At 39.7% G+C, this 22,406-nt stretch overlaps 1 protein-coding gene across 3 annotated transcripts in view; it reads right to left on the bottom strand.

The window, feature by feature from the left end:
* The window catches only part of Radx (RPA1 related single stranded DNA binding protein, X-linked), a 147,154-nt gene extending 143,729 nt beyond the window's left edge, over nt 1-3,425 (bottom strand). For 2 of the 3 annotated variants that reach the window (XM_035450218.1, XM_035450217.1), the window contains exon 1: nt 3,042-3,424. The gene's annotated coding sequence lies outside the window, so the exon portion shown is untranslated. Of the gene's footprint in view, nt 1-3,041 lie in introns of all 3 variants that reach the window. The other variant, XM_035450219.1, reaches the window with a different exon arrangement.
* Nucleotides 3,426-22,406: the final 18,981 nt, after the last annotated feature.

The raw sequence follows: 22,406 nt of genomic DNA on the forward strand, positions 1-22,406 counted from the left end.
CAGAAAAGCTGGCTAGAAACAAGCTAAACCAGGGTAGGCATTCATAAGTAAGAATAGGTCTCCATGTATTTATTTGGGAGCTGGGTGGTGGGCCCCCAAAAGTAAAGAAATCCAATTACAGTGAACCATACAACAGAAAGCATGTTCATATGAGATTTAATGGCCTGTGTCCTCTGGCAGGAAGATCTGGGCCAGCTTTGTGTGAACAGGAATAGGACACCAAGACAGAGTTTAGCATGGTGAGGACACACAAGATCACATAGTGCCCATGACCCCCACCTCCCCCAACTTGCCACAAAGACTGCTTTGTTTACCATGCTGTCTATATTCTCAGCATTCTGCAGACTTTTGTTGAAACTGTACTTCTACCACTGCTCAGGTGTTTCCTACCTTCACTTGCACTCTGGTGGAGCATCACTCGTGCAAGTGGACTTTTGGTCAGGTGGTCCATGAGCTTACCCCTAGCAGGAACAGCTTGAAGGCAGCTTTAAGTTTTGCCCTGTTTCAAGGCCTGGATTTGATGAATATGCATCACAAATCAAATAGTCAAATCAGTAAGATAAATAAAATAGAAACTTTCCAAATGATTAAACACACACACACACACATGAAAAAAGCTCGATATTCATAGTCATCAAGGACATACAAATCAAACCTATATAAAAAGTCCATCTCAGTCTATTCAGAATGGCTATTGTGAAGAAAACAAAACAAAACTGCAAATACTGGTGGTGAAGAAACAGGAAAAAGGAGCTCTTACACTTTGTTGGTGGGAATGTAAATTACGTGCAGCTACTATTTAAATCAATATGTCAGTTTTCAAAAAACTATAAGTGAAACTACATATAATTCATACAATTCCTGAGTATACATTTTAAAAAATTAAAAGCATCATAACTACCTGCATATTCATGTTTAATGTGGCACTTTTTCAATAGCCAAATAGTGAAACAACCCATGTGTCTGTTAAAGATGGATAAAAGTTCTCTCATACCCATGTGCACGTACATACACACACACACACACACACACACAGAGAGAGAGAGAGAGAGAGAGAGAGAGAGAGAGAGAGAGAGAGAGAGAGAGAGAGAGAGAGAGAGAGAGAACTTTTATTCAGCCACAAAGCACAAAATTATGCCATTGGCAGGAAATTAGATAGAAATAAACATTATTATATTAATTGAAATATTTCAGTCTCATAAATACAAATACCACATTTTCTCTCATATGCAGAATTTAGAAGAAAACATGAGGACTTGAAAATGGAGACTACTATTAGGAATGTGGAAGGAATAATATGATCAAAATGTATTCATTTTTGGAAATATCACAATAACCCATATTACCCAGTATACTACTTTGTACAATTAATGTATATTAAAACTAATAGAGAACTATAGAGATTATTGAAATTGTATGCACACACTAGTTGTTCAGAAAACATAAAATGCATAACTGTACATATACATAGTTACCTGATTCATGCTAAAAGTGCAACTATACTGAGGAAAGGATGCTCAAACTACTAAAAATCAGAAAAAGTTGCAAGGCATGTATGCCAGAGCTGCAAAAAAAAATTCAAAAGGACACATGAGGAGGCCCGAGCAAATCCCTCAATTGGTTAAATGCTTCAAGGGCAAGAGTTTGAGCCACAGAACCCACATATAAAAGCCAGGCATGGTGGCATGTGCTTATAATTCCAGTAGTGGAGACACCCAGACAGGTGGATCTTTTGGATTTGGTGTACACTTAGTACAGCTTATTTGGTGAGTTCCAGGCCAGAGAGAGACCTTGTGTCCAAAAATGGTGGTGGACAGTGCTTGAGGAATGACAGCTGGGACTGTCCCCTGGCCTCCACAAGCAGGCATAACCTCCCCCTTCCAGTACGGCATGCCTTACTGACTTTGGGGGAGGCAACAGTTTCTTTAACAGGACACATCCAAAAGGATCAAAAGCACCAACAATGAAAAGGAACAATAATAAAAACTTAAGAATTCTTTTCATTAAGAAAAAGTCTTATTAATTTGAATGTATATCCAAAAAAATTTATACAGAATATATAAATAATTTCTACATATCCATAAAAGAACAGAAAATGCTATGTAAAATTGGCAAAAAGACAGTCTAAAAAAAAGAGTAGTAGAATTAAATAATGAGCGAATGAAGGTGTTCTCATTCTCACAAATTAAAGTATATTGTACTGTATTTGGTCTTGTGTCTTAATAGCTAAAATGAAAACTGCTGAGAACATCATTTCTTTGTGAAAACAGCAAGTAACCAGAATTAGCATAAACTGCCTATATATAATATATGTACATATAATGTCTTTGCAGCAATAGATTGTGTGTATATTTTTTCACAACCTGTGTAAAAGCAATTTCTCTACTAGAAAATGATCCAGCAGAAATGCACCAGAATAAATGTATATGTGTTTGTTTATAGCATCACTAGTTATTCATAATAGTTCAAATACTTGAAGTTGCCCACATGAAAAGCAGAATGATTAAACTGTGCTATAGTAACTGAATGAAATATCACATAGCAAAAAAACAAAAACAGACAATCATCTAAAATATGTGAATTTTACAAAAGTGTGTTAAGGCATTCACAAGAGACTATATATTATATAGTACTCATTTTACATGAAGCTGGAAAATAGGCAGAAGAAACATATGATGAGAGAAGTCACATTAGAAGCTCAATAACCTTAAGTAAGAATGAGAAGTGATTGTGGGATGTGACAATATGTTGTTTGTCATTAATATTACATGGCTATTACACATAGTGAAAAATTCATCAAATTGTAAATTTGAACTTTATCCTCTGTTTTCAGTAGGTTATGATTCAGTAAACTTAAAAGCACACACACACACAAAAAAACCCTAACAGCCCGGGATCAGCCACAGATCCCTGCAAAACCTAGAGGGCTTCCACAGCCGAGCTTAAAGAGATTGCCACAAAAGGGAAGACTGCACTAAAAAGCCCAGTCTCGAAGCAGACTCAAAATGGAACTGGATAGATGAATTGAAGATTTTTCCTACCTCAAATTAAAAAATGCACTCATGATCACTTGGATGTGAAGATGTGTAAGGGAGAATCTGAAACCTTGAATCATTACTCTCCCCTTATGCATAGAGATCAGTAAAAATAGCCTTCCTACCCTGCCCTTCCAGCTTGCTTGAAGACAGCAAGTTTCCTGTGTGGAGACCTTGCATGTACAGCATGAACCCAGGATGTTTATGGGATGACACATTCAAAATCCATTCTCTCATTGCCGCCACACCAACTTGTAAGAGCAGCTCTTGTTACAGGAAGAACAGGGAAGTAAAGTCTCTCCTCTCAGAAGATAGAGTTAATGAACAAAGGAAGTGGTAAACACAGAACAAATATGCTGGCATAAACCCTGGAAACATATGTGCAGTGGTCTTAAGGCTCTAGATGGGAACTGGGGAGAAGAAAGGAAAATTACTGACATGACACCACAGCAGGACTGCTGCACCAACATTCCCTCCCTGCGGGAGAATGATTGGCTGGTTAACTACTTGCTATATAAAGGCACTGAATTTGTAGCCCAAGTTGCTCAGCTGTGGCGAAACCCAGTATCTGTAGCTGCCATCTGCTCCTGAAGCGTCACACAGTGGAATTCAGGGACAGGTGAACTGGAGCTCCCAGGCTGACACTGCGGCTGTTTACTGTGTTGTTAGTAATCAACTTTTTGTACTGACTCACTAAATCTTGTCTCCTTTCACCACCTGTAGAGAATGGCAAATTGGCGTGCTGGCTTACTCACTCACTTTCTTTATAGTTTAGCTGCTTCGTGGATAGCTATTAGGTTTCAACAAGGACTGACATAGCAAACTACCAATGTAGACAATGTCTCTGTTGAAAAGAAAGACAAAACCACCCAGATCAATCCCCTGATAAGAGGAACGAATGCATCAGCCTATATAGTGCAATGAGAGGCACAGAAGAGAGTTGATGAATAGTCACTGAGTCATGAAAGGTAATATTTCATTAAGCCGTCCAAATGGTGCTTTCTCCTAGAAAATAGAGAATAGGGGCCTTCAAAAGATGGGAGGCAGTTTGAGATTCTGTCAGTATATCTGGAACTAGAACAAGAATTGGCATGCTTTTAGATGATGAATGGTAGCATGTGGGCTCTCTCATGCAAGACCTCATGATACATGAAAAACATTCCAAACACGGCCTGCTGCTTTGAATTCCTGTTTCAAAGAAATTATGACCAACTCAGGATGAATACAAAGGAAGTTGTTCAAAACCTAGCTGAGGCAGGTGTAGTGATGCACAATTGCAAACCAAGCACTCTAGCTCTGAAGAGGGAGGCAGGAAAACTGTAAATTCCAGGTCAGACTGGGTTACAAATGAGACTGCCTAATAAAAATGAACAACAAAGTAATATGAAGCAAAATACAATAGGTATAGCTACTGAAGACTGACTGTCTATCCAATTGCAACAGAAAATATCTCTGTGGAAACAGATTCCTCCCTGGAGGTCATTATCTCTTTATAAGAGGAACAAAGAAGCCACTGGCTAGCAGACTGAAGATGATGAGTGTAAAAATAGTTCCCTAGAGTAGGACCTAGGTGTGAGTCAATGCGCATTTGGTTATAAAGCAAAGATTTCAAGCCTGATATGACAGCTTCCAACTGCATTTCTAGTACTCCGAAGGCTGAGGCAGGAGGATTGCCGCAAGCTAGAGACCAACCTGGCCTACACAGTGAATTCTAGAACAATTTGAGCTACAGAGTACAACACTGTTTCAAACACACACACACACACACACACACACACACACACACACACACAGAGAGAGAGAGAGAGAGAGAGAGAGAGAGAGAGAGAGAGCCTCAAATCAACTCCAGCCTCCAAAACAGATTTATTACAAAAGAGATTAATAAGAGATTAATGCACTGAGCACTGAAACAATTTCCAGATATGAGCTGTGTAGGTAGGGAGGAAGATATAAACAGGCAACTGTCTATCCAATTGCAATAGAAAATATCTCTGTGGAACCAGATTCCTCCCTGGAGGTCATTCTCTTTTTATAAGAGGAACAAAGAAGCCACTGGCTACCAAGAACAAATTATTCTTCAATAATCATACTGTCTGACCTTAACACCTTGTATCTTCACTGGAGGAACAGGCGCTAAGAGTAATTCTAAAGGTCTCTCTGTAAGCGTAAAGTGAAGCACTTTGTAAAGGTAAGAGATGAAATTTAGTTTGGTTTATTTGTTTGTTAAAAAACAACAACAAAACAAAACCCTGACACATAATGCTTTCATGAGGGACAAGGCCACTTGATTTGGAAATGTATCAAAAGAGTGGCCACGATTAATTTCTGGGCCATCTTTCAGAGTGCTGGCTTTGCTTTACTGGTATTATACTTTCTGCTTGATGCACATACTCATAAAAACCAGGGAGGGGGGATTCTATGTTTTTGTTTGTTTGTTTGTTTTCTGGTTTCTTTCGTTTTATTTTTTTAAGATAGAGGTTTTTTTCTTTCTTTTTTTTTTTGACCGAGTTTCTGTGTAGCCCTGAACCAGGCTGGCCTTGAACACACAGAGATCCACCTGCTTCTGCCTCCAGAGTGCTGGGTTTAAAGGTGTGCGCCACCACCACCTGGCTTGGATTCTCCTGTTTGTGAAGAGCAACTTAATAGAGCAGTGTTAGTAGGAGGTTATACTAAACTGAACACAAGACTTCTAGTCCACTTTCATTTTCTCCAGAAGGAAGTTAGCAGGGAATTTGTGCAATCCATGTGAATTCAGTAATTTGTCTAGTCTCAGAAAAGTCTAAATCAAACAATACAGCCAACTGAGCCCCCAAAACTCTGGGGACTAGATATATTACCTGGATTCATTACCAGCCTAGGCAAGTGACTGTGCATCTTAATCCTTAGATTATGATGTCGCTTCCTTAGGATGTGACTATGAAATTCTCTCCATAAGCTCATGGGTTTGAACATTTGTTCCTAAGCTGGATATGCTGTTTTTGGAGGTTGGAGAACCTGTAGGAAGGAGTGGATCACTGGTGGAAGGCTTTCAGATGTGTAGTCTAACCCATTTCCTGACCTGTCTCTGCTTCCTGATCCACTCAGATGTGAGCAAGAAGACTCAAGTTTCTACTGCTGCAGCTGTGACCCTCAGGGTCTAACACTTCATCACCGCAACTGAGTGACAGAATGAACGTCTCCATCTGTAAGCTGCTTACTAGATAGTTGGTCACAGCTAGAGGAATGTTAACTACAACCTCTAAAGAAGAACCCCACCCGTGTTGTCACTAGTGAGAAAACTTTGAACCCTTACCATGCCACGAAAAAAGCCTACTGTGTTCTCTGCTGCCCTCTTGTGGCCCTATCTGGTATCAGACAGTGGAACCTATTCCAGCTAGGAAGTTGTCATTCTTGTACACTGGTAGCATCTGGCTATATCATGTTAAGACTTAGATCTTATTTTTGCTATGTTTATGATGCTTACATTCTTACACTGCCCACTTGTTCACAGTGAAGGACACCTAACAGTGCAATAATGGGCTTGCCACTCAATGTGCATTTCGTGTTCCTTTTCATGTTCAGAGTGTTGGTATCATCAAGAGATTGAATGAATTTTTAATCTGGAATAAAAAAGATAGTTAGGCAAGCCATGTTGTCCTAATTTTGGACTAGACATAATATTCATGATGTATGGTTGATATATAAAGCTGTTCCCTGCAAGGAGGATATTCTGTTTTGATGATTCCTTGAGGAATGCTAGGGCAGAAGGGCCACACAATACGAAGACCTACCTTGTATATTAGTGATTTAATACTGAAAATCTGAAAGCAATTCTCTGTCTCATCATGCTGATCTTAATTATATAATACAACAAGGGTGACTTCGAGGCATTGCTTCTATTGTGACTTTTTTCCAGTCAGTGTGTGTCACAGGCCACAGGAAGAAAGATCAGTTAATAGAATTTGTTAAGGCCTGGATTACTCCTTCAGTGGTCTAGTCACTGTTCCACATCCCACAAAAAAACATGATGTATTTTTAACAGGGTCTGGGTACAGGAATTGATAAGTAAATAGATGAGGTATTAGGTACTGCATTAGGAGGAAAGTGTTAGCAGCTAAGGAGGGAAAACAAGTTGATCATTTGGTGAAACAAGAACAGTTTAAGTAGCAGAATTGGAGCTCCTGGGGCCCTTGGAAGATAGGAATTGGAGAGAAACTGTTGCTATATATCCTCCTAGACCCAGCACCAAAGCTTGGCAACTATCTCCATCGTCTATCTGCTTGAGTCAAGTGGCATCAGTCACTGAATGACCCACATGAGGTTTCTCACTGATACTGATGTGATACAGAAACAGTAATTTCCCAAGGCCATGGCAAGCAAATTTAGACAGCTTCATGCATCTACATGTGAACCAGTATAAACTTGTTTGTATGCAACTAATACGATTCCACAAAATTCAACCACTGCAACAGTTACCTATGTTATCGATGCTGCATCTAAATGGAAGTATGGTCATGCGGTGATCTAACAGTAGTTTTGCTTTATATTAGTATATGGTGGACAGTGGGCCACAGAGCATCTTTCTGTTGCTGAATATGTCCATTTTAGCTTGTGTATTACTCCTTGAGACTATTTAAAGTAAGTCCACTCTTGTAAGCTCTTGGGCTGTCCTAGCCAGGAAATGAATCCATATCCCTAATATCACTGTCTATTCTCCCAGAAACAATAGTTAGGAACCTATCATAAACTGTAGCTACTGTAGTCAATGATATGACAAAAGCCATGTAAGACCAGCAAATTATTCTAAACTGACTGGTATAGGGTGTAATGGGTAACAGACTGAATTTTGAAATTTTCAGGTTCAACAGATATGCAACTTTCAGCTATGTTAAATATTTTTTAGTTAACCTTCAGCTAATATAAAGTATCACAGACAATCAAGTTATACAGAGAATATGCTTCTTTTTCCACAATTTTAGGAGTTTAATCCCACAATGCTTAAAAAAAAACATGTTGATAGTGGGAATGTGTGTCTAAGCAAAACGACTCATCTCATGACTGGAAGTGAAAGGGAGTAAGACAAGGGCACTGGAGAAACACCCTTATCACTTAGAGGATCCATCACCTTGCAGGAGTGTGATGCTAGAAACCAAGATTTAAACATACAGGCGTTGGGAGGGGCATTTAACATCCAAACCACAGAATTTACCAACATCTTCTTTGTGATTGGCTTCATTATAACAGCCAGGTAGAACACCACACATGAGGTGCAACACTCTCTACAGCTAGAACAATTTCTTTCAGGATCAGATATATTCACTTAAGTCAAAAATTAATATTTAATGTTCTATTCTAAAACGCTGGAGTACACAAATGTGGAGCTGAAAAGTAAAATCATATTGGCACCCATAGAAATGCTTCTGGTTGATTCCGCCACCGACCGACCCAGGAAATAGGTGAGTGAGTCTCTGCCTGCTACCGACTCCAGCCCAAAACATCATACACCCCGACCACCCCCACTCCCCCACCCCCGCCTGCTGGCTTGGGTTAGACACGCCCAGGCAGGGAGGAGCTCCCTGCACCCCAAATCTGCTTAGCACCCCACTCTTCCATTCTGCCTACCAACCGAGGAACTAGGAACTAGTGAGGAGACTACCAGGATAGGGAAGACCATCCAGAGTTGTGGACATTGAATTCCTGGCCCCCACACACCACTGGGTCACAAGAGGAGATAGAGAGACCCCACCTGCACCCACTAAAAGAAGATATGGGGAGAAGACAGAATAAGATTTCACTCAACAACAGAAAGACCAATATGACACCACCAGAATCTAGGGACTCCACTCCAGCAAGATCTGAAAAGCCCAACACAGAGCATGAAGATGAGATGGACCTCAAAAATTATCTCAGCAAGATGATAGAGACCTTTAAAGAGGAAACAAGAAAATCCCTTAAAGAAATAGAAGAAAAAGCAAACAAAAAATTACATGAAATGGAGGAAAAGACAAACCAAAAAATTCAAGAAATAAACAAATCTCTTAAAGAATCTAAAGAAAGCCAAGAAAAAACATCCAAACAAGTGAAGGAAGTTCTTGAAACAGTTCAAAGCATGAAAGCTGAAATAGACACAATAAAGAAAACACAGAATGAGGTGATGCTGGAAATGGAAAGGCTGGATAAACAATCAGGAACTAAAGATGTAAGTATATCCAATAGAATTCAAGAGATGGAAGAGAGAATCTCAGCTACTGAAGACTCGCTAGAGGATATACATTCATCAACCAAAGAAAACCTCAAGTCCAACAAATCCCTAACACAAAATATCCAGGAAATATGGGACACCATAAAAAGGCCAAACCTAAGAATAATAGGTGTAGAAGAAGGTGAAGAAACACTGCTCAAAGGTACAGAAAACATATTCAACAAAATCATAGAAGAAAACTTCCCCAACCTACAGAAGGATATGCCTATGAAAGTACAAGAAGCTTACAGGACACCAAACAGACTGGACCACAAAAAGAAGTCCCCCCCGACACATAATAATCAAAACACCAAATCTACAGAATAAAGAGAAAACATTAAGAGCAGCAAAGGAAAAAGGCCAAGTATCATATAAAGGCAAATCAGAATCACACCCGACTTCTCAATGGAAACTCTGAAAGCCAGAAGGTCTTGGATAGATACCCCTACAAGCACTAAGGGAGCATGGATGTCAACACAGACTACTGTACCCAGCAAAACTTTCAATCACTATAGATGGAGAAAACAAGATATTCCATGACAAAAACAGATTTAAACAATACATATCCACAAATCCAGCACTACAGAAGGCTCTGTAAGGAAAACTCCAACCCAACGGACATAACTACACTCACAAAAACACTGGCAATAGATAATCTAATTTTACCAAACGCAAAAAGAAACAGGAGGGCAAAATCCACACGCAATGATACCACCAACAATAAATCCAAAACAAAGAAGAACCAATGAACAATGGACATTAATATCCCTAAATGTCAATGGTCTTAACTTACCCATAAAAAGATATAGGCTAACAGAATGGATACAAAGACAGAATCCATCCTTCTGCTGTTTACAAAAAACACACCTCAACTTCAAAGACAGGCGATACCTCAGAGTAAAAGGATGGGAAAAAATTTTCCAATCAAATGGACTCAAGAAACAAGCTGGGGTAGCAATCCTAATATCTAACAAATTAGACTTTAAACTGAAAGCAATCAAAAGATATGAAGAAGGGCATTTCATACCATCACAGGAAAAGTCCATCAAGATGAAGTCTCAATCCTGAACATCTATGCCCCTAATACAAAAAGCACCCACATTTGTAAAAGAAACATTACTATAGCTCAAACCACACATAAAACCACACACACTTATAGTAGGAGACTTCAACACCCCCCTTACACCACTAGACAGGACCACTAGACAGAAACTTAACAAAGAAACAAAGGATTTGACAGAAGTTATGACACAACTGGGTTTAAGAGATATCTATAGAACAGTCCATCCAAACACAAAAGAATATACCTTCTTCTCAGCGCCACATGGAACCTTCTCAAAAATTGACCACATAGTTGGCAGCAAAGCAAACCTCCACAGTTACAAAAGTATTGAAATAACCCCCTGTATCTTATCAGACCACCATGCATTAAAGCTAGAATTCAACAGCAATACGAATTGCAGAAAACCTACATTTGCGTGGAAAATGAATAACACCCAATTGCACCATTCCTGGGTTGAGGAAGAAATAAAAAAAGAAATTAAAGACTTCCTAGAATTTAATGAGAATGTAGACACAACATACCCGAACTTATGGGACACCCTGAAAGCAGTGCTAAGAGGGAAGTTCATAGCACTAAGTGCTCACATGAAGAAACTGGAGGAAAGTCACATTAGAGAATTGACAGAACAACTGAAAGCTTTAGAGCAAAAAGAAGCAAACACACCAAGGAGGAGTAGATGCCAGGAAATAATCAACCTGAGAGCCGAAATCAACAAAGTAGAAACTAGGAAAACAGTACAAAGAATCAATGAAACAAAGAGTTGGTTCTTTGAGAAGATCAATAAGATAGACAAACCTCTAGCAAACTAACCAAAAGGCAGAGAGAGAGCATGCTAATAAACAAAATCAAAAATGAAAAGGGGATATAACAACGGACACTGAGGAAATCCAGAGAATCTTTAGGTCATACTTTGAAAACCTGTACTCCACAAAATTGGAAAATCTAAAGGAAATGGACAGCTTTCTGGATAAATATCACTTACCAAAATTAAATCAAGATCAGATAAACAGTTTAAATCAACCTATAACCCCTAATGAGATAGAAGCAGTAATCAAAAGCCTCCCAACCAAAAAAAGCCCAGGGCCAGATGGCTTCACTGCAGAATTCTACCAGAAATTCAAACAAGAGCTAATTCTAGTACTCCTCAAACTGTTCCGCACAATAGAAGCAGATGGGATATTGCCAAACTCTTTCTACGAGGCTACAATCACTTCGATACCCAAGCCACACAAAGATAAGACTAAGAAAGAGAACTACAGACCGATATCCTTCATGAACATCGATGCTAAAATACTCAATAAAATATTGGCCAACCGAATCCAAGAACATATCAGAAAAATCATCCACCATGATCAAGTAGGCTTCATCCCAGGGATGCAAGGATGGTTCAACATACGAAAATCCATCAATGTAATCCACTATATAAACAAACTGAAAAAGAAAAACCACATGATCATCTCACTAGATGCTGAAAAAGCCTTTGACAAAATCCAACATCCCTTCATGATAAAGATCTTGGAGAGAACAGGAATAACAGGAACATATCTAAACATGATAAACAATATACACCAAACCAATAGCCAACATCAAAGTAAATGGAGAGAAACTCAAAGCATTTCCTCTAAAATCAGGAACAAGACAAGGCTGTCCACTCTCTCCATATCTCTTCAATATTGTACTTGAAGTTCTGGCTATAGCAATAAGACAAGAAAAGGGGATCAAAGGGATACAAATTGGAAAGGATGAAGTAAAACTTTCACTATTTGCAGACGACATGATAGTCTACATTAGTGACCCGAAAAACTCTACCAGGGAACTCCTACGGCTGATAAACACCTTCAGCAAGGTAGCAGGATACAAAATTAACTCAAAAAAATCAGTAGCCCTACTATATACAGATGATAAATCCAATGAGAAAGAAATCAGGGAAACATCACCTTTCACAATATCCACAAGCAACATAAAATATCTTGGGGTAACACTAACCAAAAAAGTGAAAGATCTGTACAATAAGAACTTTGAGACTTTAAAGAAAGAAATTAAAGAAGATACCAGAAAATGGAAAGATCTCCCATGCTCTTGGATAGGTAGAATTAACATAGTAAAAATGGCAATCCTGCCAAAAGCAATCTACAGATTCAATGCAATCCCCATCAAAATCCCAACACAGTTTTTCACAGACATTGAAAGAACAATACTCAACTTTATATGGAAAAATAAAAAGCCCAGGATAGCCAAAACAACTCTTTACAATAAAGGATCTTCTGGAGGCATCACCATCCCCGACTTCAAGCTCTACTATAGAGCCATAGTTCTGAAAACAGCTTGGTATTGGCACAAAAATAGACTGATAGACCAATGGAATCGAATTGAAAACCCTGATATTGACCCACGCACCTATGGATACCTTATTTTTGACAAAGGTGCTAAATCTATACAATGGAAAAAGATAGCATCTTCAACAAATGGTGCTGGTACAATTGGATTCGGACATGCAGAAAATTTCAGATAGATCCATACCTGTCACCATGCACAAAACTTAAGTGCAAATGGATCAAAGATCTCAGCATAAATCCAGCCACACTGAATCTTCTAGAAGAGAAAGTGGGAATTACCCTTGAACAAATTGGCACAGGAGACCACTTCCTGAACATTACGCCAGTAGCACAGACACTGAGGTCTGCAATTAATAAATGGGACCTCCTGAAACTGAGAAGCTTCTGCAAGGCAAAGGAAACAGTCAGTAGGACAAAACGACCACCCACAGAATGGGAAAAGATCTTCACTGATCCCACATCTGACAGAGGACTGATTTCCAAAATATATAAGGAGCTCAAGAAGCTAGCCACCAAAACACCAAACAATGAAATTAAAAAGTGGGGTGCAGAACTAAATAGGGAATTCTCAACAGAGGAATCTGAAATGGCTGAAAGACACTTAAGAAAGTGCTCAAAATCATTGGCCATCAGAGAAATGCAACTCAAAACAACTCTGAGTTACCACCTCACGTCTGTCAGAATGGCTAAAATAAAAAAATACCAATGATAATCTATGCTGGAGAGGATGTGGAGCAAAAGGAACACTCCTCCATTGCTGGTGGGAGTACGAACTGGTAAGACCACTCTGGAAATCAGTATGGCAGTTGCTCAGAAAAATGGGAATCAGTCTACCTCAAGATCCAGCCATTCCTCTCTTGGGTATATACCCAAATAGGCATGTACATACAACAAGGACATATGTTCAACCATGTTCATAGCAGCATTGTTTGTAATAGCCAGAACCTGGAAGCAACCTAGATGCCCCTCAACTGAAGAATGGATTGAGAAAATGTGGTACATCTATACAATGGAGTACTACTCAGCAGAAAAAAAAAAAAGCAATGGAATCTTGAAATTCGCAGGCAAATGGATGGAACTAGAGGAAACCATCCTTAGTGAGGTAACCCAGTCACAAAAAGACAAACATGGTATTTACTCACTGATATATGAATTTTAGACATAGAGCAAAGGATTACCAGTCTATAATGCTCTTCACCAAAGAAACTAGGAAACATGAAGGACTCTAAGGGATAAATGGTCCCCAGGAATGGAAGTGGCATGAACTCCCGAACTAATTGGGGGCATGAGGGTGGGGGGGGAAGGAGCTGCTACAATAAGAGCAAGAGAAGAGGAGAAGAGGAGAGGAAATGGAGGGGCAGAAACATTGAGTTGGGGGAAGAATAGAGGAAAGAGAGCAGGATGAGAGATACCATATCAGAGGGAGCCACTATAGGCCCGAGAAGAGATCTGGAACCAGGGAGATCTCCAGAGACCTACAAGGATGACACGATCTGACAATCCAGGCAATGGTGGAGAGGATAACCCAAAAGCCCTTCCCCTAAAATGAGATTGATGACTTCTCTTTATGCCATCTTAGAGCCCTCACCCAGAGGCTGAAGGAAGCAGAGACAGACATCCATAGATATACACTGAGCTGAAATCAGGAATTTAGTTGAAGAGAGGGAGGAATGAAGAACGAAGGGGTCTATACCAGATTAGAGAAACCCACAGGAACAGTTGACCTGAACAATGCAGAGCACATCGACCCCAGATGCTGTCTGGGAGGCCAGTACAAGACTGATCCAGACCCCTCCCTGAACATGGATGTCAATAAGGAGGCCTCTGCACTCCAGGGAGCCTCTGGTGGTGGATTAGCATTTTTCCCTGGTGTAAGAAGGGACTTTGAGAGCCCATCCCACATGAAGGGTTACACTCTGGCCCTGGACACATGGGGAAGGGCCCAGGACCAGCATAGGAAGACTTGGTGGACTTTGCAGAGCCCCCATTGAGGGCCCTACCCTGCCTGGGGAGTGGTGGGTGGATGGGGTGGGGGGTGGGCTGGGGGTGGGGGAGGAGGGTTGGGGGTGAGGGAAGGGAGAGGGAGAAGGGAATTGAAATAAGCTTGTTCCCTAACTAGAACTAATAAAATAAAATAAAATAAAAACTTAAAAAAAAGAGAAATGCTTCTGGTTTCACTTTGCTGCTGTTTGTCACCTTGTTTCTGGAAGCTTTTCAGTCCCTGTGTCCCTCCAGTCCACTTCTGGTAAAGCTGATAAATCTCAGAATTTGGGGATTTTGCTCAGTGATAGAGTATTTGACTATCAAGTGTAAGACCCTTGTTTAGTCCCCATTGCCAGAAACATAAAGGAGAAATCTCTGATCATTCTCCTTGAATATTAGTGGGAAGTTAAAGCCATATGATGCCCTGCCCACACATTAGAACTCTGAACAAGTCCACAGTAAACAGTAATATCAATTTCCCTATCTGCGGAAGGGCCCAGACCCAGCACAGGAAGATTTGGTGAATTTAGCAGAGCCCCTGTTGAGGGCTCTACCCTGCCTGGGGAGTGGTGGGTGGATGGGGTGGGGGATAGGTTGGGGGTGGGGGAGGAGGGATGGGGGTGAGGGGAGGGAGAGGGAGAAGGGACTTACATGTGAAACAAGCCTGTTACCTAACTTGAATTAATAAAAAAAAAAAGAAACCCATCACCCTGGAAGAGGTGGTCATTGGCCAAAGCAGCTCATTTCTTAGGCATGGAATTTACACGTCTGCAAAAGGAAGAGTTATTTCTAAACTCTATTCCAATTCTCACATGCTATGATTCCACAGATAAAATATTAAATAAAAAATTGGAAGTTTTTTATTTTTTTTTAAATTTCCCTATCTGCTTGGAACCCACCCTTCTCTCCCATGAAAAAAAAAATGATTAAGGCATACTTCCCTGTTATTTGTATGGTGGCAGAGGCTTGCCACCTGTACCAAATTTTAGATGGAGCTGAGCCCATTCGTTCTTTGAAGACTGACTGCAACAGTTCCTTTCTCTACAAGTACATTCAAAGAATGGCTTTATCACATGCCTGAAACTTTAAGTCCCAGATATTGGATGGCCTGGCTCTTATGAGGGAGTGCTTCCATTAAGTGATGGGTGCTAGTATCTACTAAACGTGAAGCAACAGTTACACCCTAGAGACATCAATTTCTTCATCATAGCAGATGATCTGTCACAGAAAGTAGTTTATATGCCAATGGGACAAAATGACCCTGATCACCATCTCAACCTAAGGAATACTGCTGAATACTGGGAGCAGGAAGAGTATGCCAAGTTTTCAAATAACCATTTTAAACCCCCCATACACACTGAGGAAAGCAAAATATGTTTTTAATTCCTCTAATAACTGAAAATTTTATGAGAATACATTTATGATTAAAATATGGAGTGTTCAAGGAGAAATACAGAGTTTGCATGATGAACAATAACAGAGCAAATATAATACAGGAAATAATATAATTCATTAGAAATTGTTTTCAAAGGGACTTAGAGGAATATTTCATTATAATTTAAGTAACTGCCCAACAGAAACACTTAAGTACATGACAGCACAATCATGAAGTCAATGAAACAAAATAGACAATAAATGGTGGGAAATAAATCCAAATGGAAATGCTACACCCAAAAGAAATGCTCACTGTTGAAAAGAAACAGGTGAAGAAACTACTTCTACCATTCCAAACATAATAAAAACATGGTCTGAATCAAACCTATAGAACTATGGGAATTAATAAGACGTTTTCAATAATTCAAGCAACATTTGCTGAAGACAAGTAGCAAATCAGATGGGCAGTGAGCTGTGTTTCATTTTAATTTGCAGTATTCTGATCCTTCTCACCCCAGATCAAGAGAAGTGGTGAATACCTGCCTTGCAATTATGTTACTTGCAGAGCTTGTAGCCTGGACCAATGGAAATGTGGAAGTGAAAAACAACAAAATTAAAATCTCAGCACCACTTTATCCCCAGATAATGATCATTATTTCACACATCTGACAGCTTTCTGCAATACTCTTATTATCAGTTTAATGCCATTTGGATTTCTTTAGAGTTCATGCTTTGTGAAGTTGCCTATTCTCAAAGAAAAAAAAAGAACACATTTGGTGGCATTCCTTGATGTTGCAACTTAGAGAGACAGAGATACCACCTAAAGCTAAGTAGAAGCTGCAAAAAATCTTAAAATGAAAACATTGGGAGGAAAACATCCACAGAATGCTTTGAAGAGTTCCAAAATAAACGAGATCTGGGAAGGTCATGTGTGTGTGTGTGTGTGTGTGTGTGTGTGTGTGTGTGTGTGTGTCCAGCAAGTACCTGGGAAAGGCCTAAGTTTTAGCTGAGAGCTGGTGCCAGTGCTGTGGGCCAGTGCTCTACATGCAAAGAAACTCAGGGCTGAGCCAGAGCTGTCAACTCCCTGACTGACCACAGAAAGAGTTCCAAGATACACTCACAGAGCAAGCACCTGGGTGAGAACTGGGATATTTATGGTACAGAACATTTAATGAAATGCTACCAATTATAAGCTGGCCACTGTTGCAGGGGAGAATTCAATGGTCACAGATGATGAGGGAATCATTTGTGCAAAAGCACTACATGAGAAAACAACAGGAGAAGAAACCGAAGCAACAGATTTGAACAAAGCAGAGCTCTACTACTGCATTATTTAGCAATTTAACAAAAACAAAACCACGACATACACAAAGAGTCCCTCCAAATAATTGTGACTCATAAACACAACAGTAAGTGTTCCTGATCAAGCCAGGCACTGCATCAACAGGGCATGTAAATCAGGTATTTTACAAACGTTTAAAGCACTGAAACAAGCGTAAATGAAGTTATGAATGTGAGAACAATCTCTCCCCAAATTAACAGTACCAAAATGGACATAATTTAAGAAAGCACAACAAAGCAAATAAATACATAAAAACAAAACAGAAAAGAATTTTGATGTGCTGGAATATACAAATAATACCAGTATTTGAGAGGCTGAGGTAGGGAGACCAGATCTGGAGGCTATCATAGACTATATAAACAGAACCTGTCTCAAAAATAGACAGAGAAGGAAACAGAACTTCTGGAACTGAAACGCACAGTAACAAAAATGAAAACATGCCCATTGCAGCGCAGAAGCAGATGTGAATTAGTAGTAAGAGAGAATAATGAATGTGAAGGGAGTCTTAGTTTGGGTTTCTATAGCTGTGATGAAACACCATGACCAAAAGCAGCATGGGGAGAAAAGGGGTTATTTCCCTCACAGTTCCATATGATAGTTCGTCATCAAAAGAAGTTAGGACAGGAAATCAAACAGGACAGGAACCTGAAGACAGGAACTGATGCAGAGACTTTGGAAGGGGGCTGCTTACTGACTTGCTCCTCATGGCTTGCCCACCCTGCTTTCTTATAGACCCCAGGACCACCAGCCCAGGGATGGCACCACCCACAATGGTCTGGACCCTACCACATCACTCACTAATTAAGAAAATGCCTTATGGGCTTGCCAATCATTTTTCTTTCTCCTCTAGCTGTCCTGGAACTAGCTCTGCAGCCAAGGCTAGTCTCAAAGTCACATAGATTCCCCTGCCTTTGCCTCCCAAGTACTGGGATTAAAGGCATGCACCACCACTGTCTGGCTGCCTGCAGCCCAATCTTATGGATGCATTTTCTCAAATGAAGTTCCTTCCTCTCTGGTGACTCTAGCTTGTGTCAAGTCGACATAAAACTAGCCAAGACATATTACATTATCAAAAATAAAAAGTGGAATTGAGGCTAAGGAGATGGCTCAATGGATACAGTGCAGCTTCATAACCATCACAACCTCAGATCTATCCAGAGAGGCCCCATGAAGAGCCTTGTGCATATGTGTATTTGTATTTCCAGCACTGGGGAGGCATAGACAAGAGGATTCCTGAAGCTTGCCGACAGGCAATTAAACCAGTGAGAGATCAGATGTAAAAACCAAAATATATGTCTGCAGAGGAATGATTAAGAAGCATATCTCTGGCCTTCAAATGTATGTGCAAACATAAACACACAGACATACATACACATACACATACACAGACACAGACACACACACACACACACACACACACACACACACACACACACACCACAAATTGTTTATTCCAGGAATGTAATATTAGTGAGGATGTGAAAATCTGTCAATGTAAATTTTGGACCAAAATTAGTATCTAGTCAGTTTTCACCATTAATAATCTAATTTTCATAGAAAGATGGTTAGCAGAGTAGAGTTCTTTCATACTCTGGGATCTGATGCTTGATCCAGAAAGCCTGCTAACATTTTGAGCTACACCAATCAAGAAAAAAAAAAGAAAAAACTGAAATCGCCACAGTCATAAATTAGGAACATTGCTACACTTCCATAAATAGTAAAAGGACCATAAAAGAATAGTATGATAATTTAATTGCATGACAACAAATAATAATACTTGCCTAAAATATTAGGTAGCAAAAACTACTGAAAACACTGAATAATAAATAAAATGAAACAGAACCATTAGTAATCAGAGGCAATAAATAAGCAATCAAATATCCTTCAGTGGTGGATTTTACCAAAATTGTAAGGAAGAATTAACACCCATATTTCTCACACTCTTTCTTAAGACAGAAAGTATGAAACACATTCTAATTAAGTCTAAGAAAGCAGAGTTACTCTGACACTGATGTCAGGTAAAGGCATCAGAAAAAGAAGCGATGCTTTATAAACACAGATGTAAGAACCCGAAGCATATATACCAGCAAGTAGTACCCAAAGAATACAAACTGAATTTACATCAGGAACAACAAGAATCTATCCCAGAAACACAAAGATGGTTCATTGCACAAAATCCATCAGCATAACACTTTAAAAAGGAAGAAAGGTGTGGTGTGACTCATGCCCATAATCCCACCACCTGGGAAGCAGAGACAGGCAGATCTCTGAGTTCCAGGCCAACCTGGTCTACAGAATGAGTTCCAGAACATCCAGGGCTACACAGTGAGACCAATAAACCAAAATAAATAAATGAATAAGTAGGGGAAAACAAAACAAAATAAAACACCACATAGCCATCTCCATTGACACAGAAAAGAGATTAACGTTATCAGTCTTTCTATATGTATTAAACACACACACACACACACACACACACACAGAGAGAGAGAGAGAGAGAGAGAGAGAGAGAATAAAGAAAACTTCACATCATTGAAGCTGTTTATAATAAACTCATAAGTACCATGATGCTGAATGCTAAAAGCCTAAAGCTTTCTTCTTTTTTATTTATTTTTTTTTATACAACAGATTTTGAGCATATCTTCTCCCTCAATCAAATCCTCCCAGATCCTCCCAACTTCTTTACTCACTGAACTTCTCTTTCTAATTAAAAATAAAACAAGAGTGGAGACTGCTCCTCCATAAAGGGCATGTACTACCCATCACATTCATTCACACCCACACCCAACATCTCCAGCTTTTGTGGGTAACTCCACATACCCCCACACATATCCACATAATTAAGAATCATGAAACTATTTCTGATGGAACAAGTGAATTAACAAGAAGGTCTGCTTGTACCACTTGTATTCAAAATTGTACTGAACATCGAGGTCATGACAAATAGGCAATAAAACTAAATAACAGGGTTTCAAATTTAAAGAGTAAAATATGATTTTCTCTATTCACAGGTAAAATGAATCTTAAATGTGGAAGATTCCAAGCAAATGAATACTGCCTAAAATATGTGAAAAAGTTCATCATTGCTTTCCATCACAGATTGAAAATCAAAAATTTCTTCCTCATCCCAGTTAGAATGTACACTATAGAGGAAAAACAAAAACAAACTCTACAAGTACTAGAATATGTGGAGGGTATCCTTATACACCTCTAATGATAATGTAAACTACAATAACCACTATGGAAATTACTACACAAACTACAAAATATCGTAAGTTTTATCTCCCTAGCTTTGGTCATATGCTCCCAAAGGAATACAAATCATTATACAACAGAGATATTTTCACATCCATGGTTATTGTGGCAATTTTCCCAAAGTCAAGACTGAAGTTCCAAAATAGGTAGATAAAAACATGATGCACATATACACAATAGAAATTCATGGTTAGTGTGGCAATTTTCACAAAGTCAAGATATACCTTGAACTCTAAAAATAGGTGGATAAAAATGTGATGTACATATACACAATGGAAATTCAGCCATATAAAGAACAAAATTAGATCATTAGCTGGGAAATGGGTGGAACTGAAGATCATCATTTTACGAAAAATAAGATTGTCTCTGAAGACAGCCATATCATGTTTTCTCTCATAGGCAGAGTCTTAATTTCAACATAACAGTAATAAATCATGAAAGGAGGAGGGTGACAATTTGGAGGGTCGTAGGACACTAAAATGAAGAAGGGACCAGAAAAACAGGATAATGAGACAGAAAAATAAAGACAATTACGTGGCTTTCCACATACAGAAATAAATTTGTGCTGAATGCATGAGTAGCTGGGACTGTTTGCTCACACACAGATACACACACACTCCGTGAAAACAGAGTAGGGCATTACTTGTGGAGAGGACAGGGACAAAGGAGGTGGCAAGGGGATGAAAGAGCACAATGGAGGTGATTATCAGCAAAATTAACCATATACATGTCTGAAATGGCATAGTAAAATCCATTACTTCTGAAACCCATTGCTAACTAGTAATGACCAATGGATACTGGGTAGACAAAAGGTCTCATGTGTACTGCAAAGCAGGTTAACTACAGATAATAGCAATATACCTCCTATTTTAAAACTATATTGAAAGTATTAGCCAGAAAAAATGAGAACGTTTTAAAGAAATAGACATGTTTATTGTGACTAAAATATATAATATATATGTCTACCATACTACTTAAAGTACCTCAATAATGTGCATAGATTTATGCTTTTGTATAAGGTATGTAAGGTGAGAATACTTTTTTTGTCTGTTTTTTTGAGACAGGGTTTCTCTGTGTAGCTTTGGAGCCTATCCTGGCACGCGCTCTGGAGACCAGGCTGGTCTCGAACTCAGAGAGATCTGCCTGCCTCTGCCTCCCGAGTGCTGGGATTAAAGGTGTGCGCCACCAAAGCCCGGCTAGAGAATACTTTTTTTTTTTAAAGAAAGCATAGCCATCTGTCCTCTGACACATACAATGGAAAACAAAAACAAAAACAAAAACAAAAACCTCAAAACTGAGGTCACTTCTGTCCCGGGAGCAAGAGAGTCCACAATTACAAATTTGACCTCGGCTTTTTGGTGCTCTTATTTGAAACTAGATCCCTTGAATGGAGCCCCCTCCAACCACTGTCAATAGCATGCACCCACACTGCAGAGACAAGCCCTTCTGTTAGAGTCCCCTGGAGACCACTCTACAGAGACCTTTGCCCCCCACAGGCCTCCTGCAGCCTCCTGACCTGTGTGCCTCTCCTGCCAGTGTGCAACTACCAGCAGGACTCCACCCTGTGTGGCTTGTGTGGCGGAGCTGGTGGAGTTGGAGGGCAAGACTGGATCGCAAATCCTTTGCAGCAGCTCTGGTGTCTCGAGTGAGAGACCACGATCAGCGCCACAGGGTTTGCCACATGATGGACATGCGCAGTTTTAATACCGTTAACACAACTGAACGCCTTGAAATCCCAGCACTCAGGAGGCAGAGGCAGGCAGATCTCTGTGAGTTCGAGACCATCCTGGTCTACAAG

This window comes from Cricetulus griseus, chromosome X, assembly GCF_003668045.3.
Source record: "Cricetulus griseus strain 17A/GY chromosome X, alternate assembly CriGri-PICRH-1.0, whole genome shotgun sequence".
Classification (NCBI taxonomy): Eukaryota; Metazoa; Chordata; class Mammalia; order Rodentia; family Cricetidae; genus Cricetulus; species Cricetulus griseus.